The following is a 14,296-nucleotide window of genomic DNA, read 5'->3' as shown; positions in this document are numbered from 1 at the left end:
AAAAAAAAAAATTCGGATCCATTTTTTCATGAGCGCTCCTCATATATGATTTTTGGACATATGCACACAGAGACATACAACACAAAACACAAGTGTGTACACAAACGTACAACACATAAGACAATAGTAAAGGCTTTGTAGCTTTACACAGGTGAAATCTCCTTTGCAATGTTTAAAAACTCCACAGTCAAAAAATAAAACTGATCAGAAAAACATTAACATATGTCTGTATGAGCTCAAAAAATAAAATAGAACTTTATGATGTGGGAAAAGGCAATAATAAAACAGATATTGAAAAAAGCATCCTGGTTAATCACTGTCGCAGATGTAAGAATGGCCAGCTGGAGCTCTGGATATCAGCTGTTATGGATTTGAGTCAAATCATCTTCTTTTTGGTCTGTAGAAATCGCTTTGGTTAGTCTCTCTGGAATCCAAATTGGCTGCTGTTCTCCCTGTGGAAACACACAAACAGAACCCCGACTCCAGACAATCATTGGGTCAGGACCTTTCTTTCCATTGTCCTGTTAGAATATCTTTCCAAAGTACCTTGGGCTTATGTACATTTTTTGGACACATATGCCTTTCTGAAGCACTAAGTCCTGATGAATCAAAATTTAAAAAGTTTAGAATAAAAGGGTTAATTTAAGTTTATCTTTGGGGGATATATATCCCTTTCCAATTCCCTCTTTTTGTTTTAATAAGTACATTTTAATAGTTTGATGAGCTCTTTCAACTATGCCTTATCCCTGTGGATTGTATGGGATTCCTGTTAAGTAAAACATTAACTGATTTTTCTTCAGGGATGATGTTCCAAAATATCCTATATGCATCCTTTGGAGATTTAAAGATCCTTTTCAATTCAAGTCTTCCAAAAGCATTTTGCCTTATTTTTTTTAGAATTACTTTAGTCCTTTTAATTTTTTGATGTGGTTTTAAACCAATTTCCTTCTAGTTTAATGTTTTCTAAATTGGCTCTTGTCTATAAATTTTAACACCCTCATCTGAGACTTCTAATTTCTGCACCACCAGAAATTAAAGTTGATGGGCTTTTTGAATAAAATTGCTAATAATCTCTTATTCTTCTATTTTATCCAATATTTGATTTTAAATTTCTCTCTTCTACCTTTTTCTATCTTGAATGTCTGTATCTAATAGTTGTCTTAGCTTTTTGTATTTTTTATCTAAAATACCTTTATTTGACATTTTTAACCATTTTTTATCTTGTTTCTATCTTCTAGTTTTCTTCTAAGGTTTGTACATTCACCCTTAGTTGCTTTTTTTTCCTCCTAGTTTTTTTTTCCCTAATTTTAAATACTAAGTATGTTTGGATAAATTGACTTTGAAAATATAAATGATAAAATATGTACAATATTAAAAAAAATCAAAACATATGAAAAACACATTAAGAGATTATAACATGAAAAATTATGAAATTATGAGAAGTAAAAACCATCAACACACATCAACATAAATGGAATTTCTCTTTCTTCTGGTTGTACATGATGTAAAATCACATTTGTTGTATAATTATACATGGATGTTAGATTCATTCTACTATTTTTTTCTACCCTTTTACCCATCCTTCCATTCTCTTCTCTCTACCTAAACCAGAGCGACGCTTTTCTTACCCCCAGTTGTAATTAGCATCCTCATATCAGGGAAAGCATACAGCCTTTGGTTTTTAGGTAATCAACAACCAGCAAGCCAGGTCTACAATTCTTTAAGAAGTACTCGTTTTTAACTTTAATCTCTACTTTTGTACTCAACTTTCCTCTTATATTTAATTGGGTTCAATCTTAGTACTGAGAGTAAGACTTACATCTTGTCTGTCTTATCAATGAAGGCCTAGCATCTCTAATGAACTCTGGTTGTTTTAGTGAAAGTTGTACTTCTGTAAGACATTAACAGAAAATATTATGAAGTTTACAAGAAAAACATAAAATGATATGAAGAGTAAAGCCATATTGAGTTTGTATAATAGCTATGATGCAAGAAACATAACTTTTATAATCTGAAATCTTTACTTCAAACTTCAATTTGAAATTGCTCTTGTAAATCTAATAAAATTTAAAAGATTTGTGTATGTAAAATATATGTATACAACTAGTCTAAAAGAAGCAAGTAACAGCACCATAATTACACTGTTGTTCTTATTTGAACCAAGTTTAGTTTTAAAGAAAAAATAAGAATCTATAGTGTAATGCTCTAAACTTACAGTGATTTTTAAACAGAGTTCTACATAATAAAAATCCTGAAGACTTGTTTCTCTCAATAAAAAAACAATAATCCAAAATTTAACTAGATAGATAAGAGCCGATTTACTCCCAACATCACCATGTGTATGTAGGGGCAAGAGGATCTTTACTCACAGAAGTCACTGGAAGCAGCCAGAGCCCCCATTCCAGAACCTCTCTGATGTCACACTTGTCATCATGGCACTCTGGGTGCACACCCAGAAGAACCATCTGGTGGCTCTCATTTGTTTGAGAGCAGGCGATGAGCCAAGATGGTCTCAAAGGTTTTCTCACCTTAACCCCAAACTCCAGCCACATATGTCTGGCTATTGCCAAGCTTTTGGGCATGTCTTAATGTGGCAGCACTGACCACTTTGAGTGGCCTTTTTTTCTCCATCCCGTGAGTATCCATTGAAGCTGCTAGATTTCTTACAAAGAGCTAGAAGGGAAAATAGTGATAGTGAAGAGGCAGGGATGTGGAGAGAGAGGATCAGGAAGGGGAAGAAGGTTATAAAGTCAGAAGCTTAGAGATCTAGAGTGCTTGATGCATTAAGGAAACTGTGGGTAATGCTAGTGACATTTGATGGTGTCTTTGGTGTGTTTCTAGCGTAGATATTTAAAACTGTCCTTAAGGAGTGTGAGTCCTATCTCAGGTAGGCCAGGCCTCATGGGGCACTCTGAGTTGCCCCAGAATAGAATTTAGTCTGGCTTTGTTTTCAGCTACCAAGCCCTGGCCCAGAGTCAGAATGGGCCTTTCCAGTGGCCACTGGGCTCCTCTGTCTCCTCAGTTTCTACAGCCTCATTTGCATGAACATATGGGACCCAGGCACCTTGCACAATGGTAAGGCCTCAGAACCTGGAGAAGGAGGGAGCAGCCCAAGGGCTGAGGGCTATAGGGTGATTTGTAAAGTGCTCACCCCACCTAGGGCCTCAGAATCCCTTCTCTCAATGTCATCCTTAATTAGGTGCTGGCAGTTTATTTCCCAAGCCACTGAGGTGTGATAAAACAGAATCCTGGAGGTTTTCCAATTGCTTTAGAAGACCTAGCAGGCTGGCAAGAGAGGCCAGCAGGCTCTTCTAAACCATGCAAAATTGATCCTTCCTCCTTCCCATTTCACACATGTCTCCAAGCACAAATCACTATTCCAAAGGGTAGAGCTCCATAGAGAGCTCTTTTCGCTGGAAACCCCCATCTCTCTGAATGCCAGCTCATGTGAGTGGTCAGCTTGCTCAACAGGGACTGGGATTTCCTTGCCCTCCTGCTCCACACCCTCTTGCTGTCTAGTGAAGCTATGGGGATGCCCCAAGCAGCACAGTGCTCGAAGGGCCTCCTGCCACTACCCAAACTTCTTCCCATGCCAGGCTCTGTGGAGCAGAACTCAGAGGCATCCTATGAGGCACAGGTGAACAACAAATGTTTCCCAATGCCATGGTGTACCAAATGTCATCTCCACCGGCTGCCCCAAACCTACCACTGTGAAACCTACAACATCTGTGTGGAGGTGAGTACTCCTTCTCCCTGTCCACTCACCAACCCATCCCCAGGCACCTGGCCAGGATAAGGAACCACCCATCATAAGGGGGCTGGGAGGTGGGTCAGTATGAGACCATCTTCCCACACTGCTAAAAGTAGGTCTGACACACTGTTGGTCACTTACATATGTCATCGTCTCTGTGTCTGCACCTGTCCTGAGAGGCTGGCCTTGCTTGCACAGGTGCTAACATGCAAAGGGCATTCCATCCATGCTGACCAGGTGGAGTCAGGGGGAGGAAAGGCAGTGACTGTCTCATACCCTGCTTTGCTGATACTATATACCCAGACTTTTAGGCTGGCTGCTTCCCTGTTCTGGGGATCTTTGCCTGTCTACCTCTGGGTGTCCCAGTTGGAGTGTTTCCTGTGTTCTCAGTGCTTTTCTCTCATGTGCACACCCTACACGGTTTTATATGTGCATAAGGCTGGATGGGTAAGGCTGTTTTTTTCATCCTTATCCAGTATCTGAGAAAACAGAGGCCAGATTTTTTCTACATCCTGTTCCAAGTGACACTGGGAAGGTCTTGTCCTCAGTCGTGACAGGTGACCTGATGAGCCATGGAGTCCTTACTGTTCTCTAGCAATGGAAAGGCCGCTTTCTCCATGGAGATTGGAGCTCAAGTGTAGGCCCACGAGCAAGTGGCCTAGAGGACTGGGTTTTGGGAGCCCTCAGGATTTGGGAGTTCTGGAGGCCAGGCCAGACAGACCCTCAGTGCTGCCTCCTCTCCCCTAGGAATTCGACCACCACTGCAGGTGGATAAACAAATGTATGGGACACCGCAACTTCAGGCTCTACATGCTGTTCCTCCTGTCATTGTGCCTCTACCTGGGTGCCATGCTGGTTAGCTGTGTGGTATTCCTCTACACAGGAGGAACATGCCCTTCATGGGCAGCCATGATGTATCCACGCAGTCCCAAGGGCCCACATTGGGACCAGCTCTGGTGGAGGGGAGGGAAGGGTGGTCAGCCAAAGGGCTGGGTAAATGAAGGCAGGGATGACTGGGTGGGGCTATAGGGTGAAGTCAGTTGGGAGGACCCTTGGTGGACACCCTTGAAGGCCAGTGGGGGCGGGGCAGGACATGGCCTGTGGAATTGAGAATCAAGAGGGGAGGGCATGGAGTGGGGAAATGAAGGTTGAACAGGGACAGGAGGCACCACAGTGAAGTGGGTGAGGTTGGGCTTGGGTGTAATGGACTGATGGTCCAGTCTAGGGAGGAAGAGTGAGTGGGTGGGGGTAGGTGGGGCATAAACAGGAAGGAGATGAGTCCATGGAAAGGCGGGCCAGGGAGGAACTGTCCCCTGGCTTGTCTTCTTAGCCTGTGCACAGCTTCATCATGGCTGTACCTGCTGCGTGCCTTCTGCTGCCACTCATCCTGCAGCTGCTCATCAAGGCCAGTGCAGTGAGGACTGCAAGGCACCCCTATGAGACCCAGGTTGGGGGAACCAATTGTGTGTGCCCTGATACCCAGCTGGGAGGCGACACCTTCCACCTCTGCCACTAGGCACTATGTGTGCTTTCTCCACTGCCCTTGGTCCTCATGGTGCCCCTGATTCCTTCCCGACCCACCTCTTAAGATGAAGCTCAGATCTCCCCTCCCCATGGAGCTGGGTGGGCATCCTCCCTCTTAGGAGCATTGCATGAAAGCCTACTGTGAGCTAGGATGTGTGTTATTTGAGGGATGCATACAGAGGTGAGTAAGTACTTCATGCCCTCTCGCTGATAAGCAGCTTGCAATCAGAGTAACACAAGCAGACCCCCAGGAACACTCAAAGAGATGGGGTTGGTCCTGAGTGGCAAGGCATGGGCTGCAGAATAGGACATGCCACTCTGTGTGACGTAGGTGTGATTTTGGGTTGGCAGAAGGCTGGAAGGCATTGCCTGTGAGAGGCAAATCTGTGCACAAAGGCATGGAAACAAAGAAGTAGGGTGTGAAAACAACAATGGAGAAAGGGATCTAATTCAAGCACAAGGTGGCATGAGCAATGAGGTTAACCCCTTGGGATCAAGACTAAAAAGGCCCAGAAACTCAACCCTGAAATATAGTTTTCATGAAGTGCAAACCTGGGAGCCATGGTAAAATTTTCTAAAAATGTCATTAATGAGGAATACTTTACAAATCATAAAATTTATCCTTTAAAGTCTATAGTTAGGGATTTTGACAAATGCATACCATTGAGTACTCTCCATGATGATCAAGGTTAGACCACTTTCATTACTCCAGAAAATCCTTTCTTCTCTTGTCAATTTCTATCCCTACATCCTTGTGGGATTTTCTTTCCCAGAATCATGTATCGGTGCAGTTGTATGCTATTTAGTCTGGATTCATTCTTCTAGCACAACACATTTGAAAGTCATTTATGTTATTGCTCATATTAGTAGTCTGTTTCCTTTTATTTCTGTGTAGTACTGTATGGATGCCCTGCGTAGTGTTATACATTCACCATTTGAAGAATTTTTTTACATTGTTATCTAGTTTGGGGCAGTAGTTTTTTTTTCTTTTGTTTTTCTACCAGGAAATGAACCCAAGGATGCTTAATTGCCAAGCAGCATTCCCAGCCCCCTGTATTTTTTTTCTTTTTGAGTTTTCAAAATAATTTTGAGGCAGGATCTCTAAGTTGCTTAGGGCCTCATTAAGTTGCAGATGCTAGCTTTAGTCCTCCTGTCTCAACCTCCCAAGACCCTGGGTGTTCAGTTTTGGACAACTGTGCCCAGCTAGTTTGGGAGCAGTTATAAAGAAAGCTGCTACAAACTTTGGTGTACAGGCATGTGAACACAAGTTTCCGTTTCTGTTAGGTAAAGTTTTAGGAGATAAAAATTAAACATAAGTGGAACTTTATAGGAAACAATCTTCCTCCTCTGCTCTGTCAGAATGAGGCCCTCCATGTCCAGACTTCCCAGTCTCAACGGACCTAAATGTGGCCTGCATTCTGGGATTCACCATATAGGACTCCTTTCCATTAATTGCAGCACCTGAAATAGGTACTAATTCTATGCTCCAACTTCCAGTTTCTTCCTACACCATTCCCTGACCATAGCTCTTCCTAGAGACACTTGCTTGTTGCTTGGTGGCAAGGACTCTAGGGGAAGATCACATCTGTCCAAATCACAGTTCTATAATGACCAGCAGGGAGCACTTGGCTGTGCTACTTACCCCCATGTCACTCAGTTTTCCTATCTCAAAAACAGGGAAATATGGGTTAATTCACACAAGACACATAGAACTGTGCCTGGTACCAGAAAGTGTCCTACCTGCTGCTGTTAGTATTACTATCATTCCTCCTTGTGGTCAGCTACACATTTGTGTCTCATCTTAAAACCCAAGTAACTCCCACCCTTAACATCCTAGGACTCCACTCTACTTGTTGTACCCTCTGTGCCTTATTCCCTGAAAGAGTTGACAGTGATCACTAGCTCCACCCTTCACTTCCTGGCCCACCTCAGTCCAGACCCTGCCCTTGCTGTCATGATGATGCTCTCAACTAGGGCAGAGCCAGCAGATATCCTTGAGATTACATAGCGTCTGAAACCAGAAGGAGCAGAAATAGCCTTCTTGCATGTCTTAATGCTTAATGCTCTGGGCTTTTCCTCTTCATGTACCTGGGTGCTGTGAGCTAGGTTGCCTTTATGGGTCCCTTGATAACCCTCTCCCTGCACTACCCTGGCCACTCCCCACAGTGCCCAGGGCCTCATGTTGCAGCTGCCCTCACAACCCTGAGCGTAGGCTGGACATGCTATTTGTAGTGTGTTTTCAAAACCCAGTGCAGTGACTAGAGTTTATTTTTTCTACTGAGTATTGCACCCAGGGACACTTTACCACTAAGCTACATCCTCAGTCCCTTTATTTTTTTATTTTGAAACAGTCTCACTAAGTTGCTGAGGCTCCTTTTGATCCTCCTGCTTCAGTGTCCTGAGTCACTGGGATTACAGGCATATACCACCATGCCTGCTTTGACTGAGGTATTTTTGATGCCCTGAAATATTTATGGCTGGTGAGTGGTATAGCATGTGCTTAGCATGTGCAAGGCCCTGGGTTCTTCAGTACCCAGTATACAAAGAAAAATTTGAATAAGTGAACCAACAAACAAAAGAATCAACATTTCAGATAGAAGAGATAAAGGGACAGAGAATTCTGATGCCTTGAAGTCCCCATGTTCAGGGGGAAAAAAAAGAGGCAGCAAGAAGTTGGGCAAAAAAAATGGACAAGATATCATTTGATGTTTGTCCCTTGAGACACAAAATGTGAGCACCAGCCCCAAGAGTGGAGCCAGTGTGAGACGCTGCTCTGGGTGCTTCAGAGTTATTGGATTCAATTCATGTCTGATTATATTCCATGTGTTTGGGGGGGGGGGGGGCGGTATTCAAACTTAGTGCTCAGTTCTTAAAAGTTTATTATCATTCCTCTGAGCATTTTTCTATACCATATGTACCCCAATCCTTGATATATTTTGAGATACGGTCTCAATAATTTTCTGTGGGCCTTGCCAAGTTGTTGAGGCTGGCCTTGAACTTGTGATCTTCCAGACTCAGCCTCCCAGGTCACTGTGATTTCAGGCATGCAACATTGCACCTGGAAGGAAACTAATTTCTTTATTGCTGTGAACACCTTAGAGGAGGCAGAACCTCATATAGCACAGTGGTTCCTGTTGCTTTTTGGACGTATTCCAGAGCTGTACTGATGTGAAATCCGATTTCCTTCTTGTGCACAATAGTGTTGAAGATCAAAGTCTTCATGTGTGGCCAATGGAGAGTTGGGGGTGGACACAGGGGCTGCTGGGTCACTTGCCATTGTTCCAGGACATTTGCTAGCTAAAGCTCTTGATGTTGGGATGAGACTTATCCTAGTATGGGAGCAGGAAGGGGAGAGGCTGATGGATGAAGACAAAGAGAAAATAGAATAAGAGAGAGTACAAGCTAGTCAGCATCCATGGGAGGACTTGACATTTGAGTGTGACCTTTAGTGCTCTGAGTACTAGAGGCCTCAGCCCAGATTTTCCTGGTCCATCTGATTTGTGACTATGAAAATATGATTGGGTATTTCTGCTGCCATTGCCTTCCCAGATAGTGAAAGTAAATGAAGGTACATTTTTAGAAAGAAATCAAAAGGTAAGAAAGTAAAGTGGGAGTGGGATGGAAACACCATCTTGCAACAGTTGAGCAGAGCAGCACTAGAAATGTCTTAAAAGGTATCTCAGAGGACATGTGTGGCCAATGGACACAGAGCCAGGATGTGACAAAGAGAGTTAAAAGGTGATGAGGGAGCCCTGAAAAGGCACGAGATTTGGGTGCAATGTCAGCACTTGTCTGAAGAGAGCTGCTCACAAGTGGGTCGAGGGAGATCATTATTTCTAGAAGCCTGGGAAGACAGGAGGCTCTGGGTCACTCTTGGGCTGTCCTGCCCTTGGAATCTTACCACATGCCTGGGTTGAGCCCTGCATTAACTGACCACCCTGGGAATGTCACTGGGAGATGATCTTGCCCACTCATGCTGATTCTCAGCTCCTCTTTCCATCCCCATCTCCCTCCAGTGTGACAATCCCTTTGACCAAGGCTGCTTCACAAATTGTTACATCCAGATGTGTATGCCTCTGGGACCCAAGTATGTTGGTAAACCAGGGGCTTAAGTGGTGAACCCTGGGGCTGGTGGGTTGGGGTGAAGCTGGATCCCTTTCTCTGGTCACTTACTCCAGCTCCAAGAACCTGATCCTCACTGCTTTTGTTCTTTGGGGTTTTTTCTATGGCACTCTGGGAGCCTCTGGGAATTTCATTCTTTCTTGCCTTCCTAGGTTCTTGCTACAAGAAATGGGGTAGCAGGGTACAGCAGCCTGGTTGATGCTCCTGGATGAGAGCCCTGAGCTTTGTGCTTTCCAAGCTGAGGTGTGAGGGTGGTCAGGGAGAACTGGCCAATGTGGGTAGTGACCCCTGGCCCTTGACCTTTTGTTCTGGAGGTACATGACACAAGCTGTCAGTCTGCAAATAGAGCTGGGGACTGAATGGGAGCCAACAGAGGTATACTTTCCAGCACAACATCCTACACACCTCCCTGCATCTAAGTCTCCAACTATAGTCCCCCCAAGTAGTGGCCAGTCTGCACCTTTACAGGAGGTGTGAGAAGGAGTGGGGTTGCATTGATACAGGGGTTGTCTGTGGTCTGCACATGTATTGGGAGAAACCCTTCAGGTTGGGCTGGCTAGGAAGCTGAAGCAATTGGAGTATAAGGATGGGGATTATGGAACTGGATGGTGCAGTGTTCAGGTTGCAGGGCTTCAGAGCACGCTGAGGTGTCCCTGGATAGAGAAAGAAATAAGAAGAGTAAACCACACACTTTCTGGTTACTGCTTTTTTGAAAAATAAAAACCTTATAGTTTCTTTAAAAGTCATAACTCTTAACTCACTGATTTTTTGCTTTCTATATTTTGCCTACTTTTCCAGGGAAGTCATCTATTTCTCTGGTTTTTCTGTTTCATAATGTGGATAACTATTATATCTAAAACTTGGATATTTTCTCTTCCCCAGATTATGTATTTTATGTTTTTGTATTTACATCTCTCTCAAATACTCAATGTTATTCAAAGCACAGTTGAGCATGAAATTCCTCACCAGATAATGGAGATTTTCCATAGTAATCACCTTACATGGAGCCAGGAAGAGAGAACAACTAATGGGACTTGCAGGGGACTATGATGTGGTGACATATAATGCAGTTCCCAGACAGAGCTCTGAGGACTGCCATTGGATCCTGATCTTATGATAGATGGATTTGTTTTCTTCATTCATTTCAATTGGCTCATTGAAGTGAAAGGAAAGCTAGACATTACATCTGTGTAAAATGTTTTGTGAAAATTAGTATTAGTCATCTCAACATCAAGGTTTCAATTCTTCTGCACTTTTCTTTTTTTATTAAAAACCTTGTTTTTAAGGGTGCTACTTTTTTACTATTTTTTTCTTTTTTTTACCTTTAAAAACTATTTTTAGCTGTAGATGGACACAATGCCTTTATTTTATTTATATTTTTCAGTGGTGGTGAGGATGAAACCCAGTACCTCACACATGCTAGGCAAGCACTCTACCAGTGAGCTCCACCCCAGACCCTGATTTGCTATTTTGCTAGTTATAGTTTTTTTGTAGGAGTGTTTTTTTTTTCATTGTGGATTTAACCAGCACCTTGTGTTATTTTTTATTTTGAGACAGGTTCTCACTAATTTGCTTGGGGTCTCACTAAGTTGCTGAGTGTGGCTTTGAACTTGGAATCCTTCTGTATTACCCTCTTCAAGCCACTGGGAATATAGGCATGAACCATTGCACCTTGCTGCTAGTTACATTTTTAAATATATTCATGAAATGGCAAAGAAAAATATTTCACATTTTTTTCAATATGTTTGTATATGTGTGTGTGTTTGTGTGTGTATGTGTGTGTGTATGTGTGTGTCTTTAGTCTGAAAGTTGTGGGTTCTTTAAAACAATGAGAGATAACTTAGTTTGAGTTAAAAATTAAGAAACTGAATAGTGTGCCAGTAAGAATATCTGAAAATATTTTTTCTCAAAACATCAGTAATGAAGTATATCTCTGCAGATTTTCACACAGGGTGTAACTGATGCTACTCCTATGCCTCTTGGTGTCAAAGTTTGACAATGGTTCCAAGTCTTCAGAAAAACAGAAAAATGAAGGAAAATTTGACTGATGAAGAGACTATGGAGAAATTAAGTATGTTACCTACATTTCAGATTACTCATGAATCTGCAGATTTTCACACAGAGTGTAATTGATGCTACTCCTGTGCCTCTTGGTGTCAAAGGTTGACAATGGTTCCAAGTCTTCAGAAAAACAGCAAAAGAAGGCAAATTTGACTGAAGAAGAGACTATGGAGAAGTTAATTATGTTACATACATTTAAGATTACTCATGAATTAATATTTCTTAAATCATTTGACCCAAGTCTGAGGTTATAGCTCAGTAGTGTACAGCACTTACCTGGTTTGTACAAGGCTCTTGGTTCTATCTTTAGCACTGCAAAAAAAAAAAAAAAAAAAAAAAAAAAAAAGATACAGTTAGATTATCATATATGCCTTTTATTTTACCTTAAAGTAGAAATAAAAATTGTTTTCTTATAGGAGTAATTGCTTTCATTAAAAATGTAGTGAGCAGGGCATGGTGGCACATGACTGTAATCCCAGTAATTTAGGAAATTAAGGCAGATGATTTCAAGTTCAAGGTCAGCCTAGGTAACTTAGTGAGCCTAGGTAACTTTCACAATATAAACTATGAAAAGTGCAAGGGATATAGCTCAGAGGTAAAATGCCCCTGAATTCAACCCCCAGTACCACCCAAAAACAGTGAAAGCAAAGTAATATTCATTTTGTTTGTCATGGCATTTGAAACATATTATGTATTGATAGTGAAGTCAATCCCTTTGGGAGCAATACTTCTTTCCTGTGAACCAAATCTAAAGGATATGAGCATGAGTGTAGTTGGAAACCTTATCAAAAATGTTTGTCCTAACCTATAGCTTTTCAAAATAGATATGTGTAGTCATAAGATATATTCCAAGGGAAAACACATTTTCCTGTCTCTTTTAATAAAATTACTATCAGTGGCCTGAATCCTGCATTATAAATAATGTAAACAGTTCCAGGAAGGGAGTAACAATAACATCTGCTTACAAGGCTCCAGTAACTATAGTAATAAAAAACAATGTGATCTAGAAGGCTCAAGGAAAAGCACTTTATACATGGTTTGTTATAAGCACTGACATGTTCAACATTTATTTGTTCTTGATTTCTCAGTGCTTTCCAATATGAAACTGCCTTGACTGTGGTGTCCATTATTAGATAGTCCTTCTCTAGGAGAGCTGCTGCTTTAAAATAATAAACCAGAATAGTAGTTGTGACTATTCATTTGTGATTTTTAGTTATCACATCCCGTGTCTTTATGCCCTTAACTTCTTGGCTTGAAGCTTAGTAGCGAACTTGAGATTGAGTACCTACATACAATTAGCAATGGGAGTTTCCTTGATATATGTGCATCTATTTTGCTCTAGATTAAGTGAAAATTTAATGTGATTTTCTTATGTTTTGACTTACTATTTATAAGAATTTAGATTGTGATTTTATATCCAACCTCCTCATTTTACCATTTCTTGGACATGATGTTGAACATTCCTAAAATAGATACATGAATAGTTTGTATTAGAGTAATCTGTACAGTAGGATGTGGTTTCCTAAGTATGTTGAAAGGAGATATACTGGACTAGTCAGAAAAGCGAGTTAGGGTTATTCATTTGGCTATCATTTATTTATCATTACTAATAGTAGTTTCATAACTTATCACTAATATGTAATGCAGGCACTGGAGAAGAAAAATAGAGTGATGAATTTCCTATGAATTGCCAAGTTTTTATTTATTTTGGTCCTGGGAATGAACCCAGGGGTGATTTACCACTGAGCTACACCCCAGCACCGCCCCCCCTTTTTTTTTGTTTTGAGACAGGGTCTCACTGAAATTCTAAGATTGGTCTTGAGCTTGTGATTCTTTTGCCTCAGCTCCAGAATGACTGGGATTACAGGCATGTGCCACCACACTCTACTGGAATTGCCATTTCTTCAGTGTTTTGTTTCAAACCAATTATTGTTGAAACTTGATGTGTTTGAAGATCACTGTTTTAAAATCAATAGAGTTTATTAAAAAGGATTAATGATTCCAAAATTAATTTGTATTTTAAATGTTTGACTAAGCTTTGAATGTGTTTTTTCTTTAAAATAGGAACTATTTGTGAGCATCAATGACCCTAATACAAAATATACAAGACATTAAAACATTGGACAAGGGTAAGTGTTTATGATTGTATTGTCATAATGTTCACTACTTACTGGGTATTCAGAGTGATCTCCATTTTTCCACCTGAAATTGAGTACTGCCAGTATTCTAGGAGTGGTACCCTAGGGGATTTGTGTAAACACAAAATAAAATTGTTAAAAACCCTCCTTGTAAGCAATCACTTTACATCTTCTTTCTTCTTGACTGTTATTTCTCATAGACGGCCAGGGATTATTAGATGGAAAAATTACCCATGACATAATTAAGAGACAATTTTACTGCAGGATGATAGGCCATAAAAGCATTGATTTGGGGCTGGGTATGTTGTTAAGTGTAGAGAGCTTACCTAGAATACATGAGGTCCAGGGTTCCATCCCTGGCATTGCAAAAACAATAGCAAAGCAAAGCAAAACCCATACATTTAGTTTCTAAGGGGTGGTACACACCTTGCTGGTGGTACACTCCCAGCAACTCAGGAGGCTGAGTTAGCCTCATTGCAAGTTTTCAGCCAGCCTCAGCAATTTAGTTAAATCCTAACATTAGAAAGGACTGGGGAGTAAGCTTAAGGGTGAGGAGCACCTGGTTTCAATCCCCAATCCTAAAAAAGTAAATAAATACATAAATGGTTTTGAATCCTATCAATGAGTATTGATCTTTGAGACTGCCACTCTGATTTTGTTCAGTAATTTGTTTTTAAAGTATACTAAGCTCTTTCCTCTA

Source organism: Marmota flaviventris, chromosome 8 (assembly GCF_047511675.1).
Source record: "Marmota flaviventris isolate mMarFla1 chromosome 8, mMarFla1.hap1, whole genome shotgun sequence".
NCBI classification, from domain to species: domain Eukaryota; kingdom Metazoa; phylum Chordata; class Mammalia; order Rodentia; family Sciuridae; genus Marmota; species Marmota flaviventris.
Note: the sequence above shows the minus strand (reverse complement) of the source record.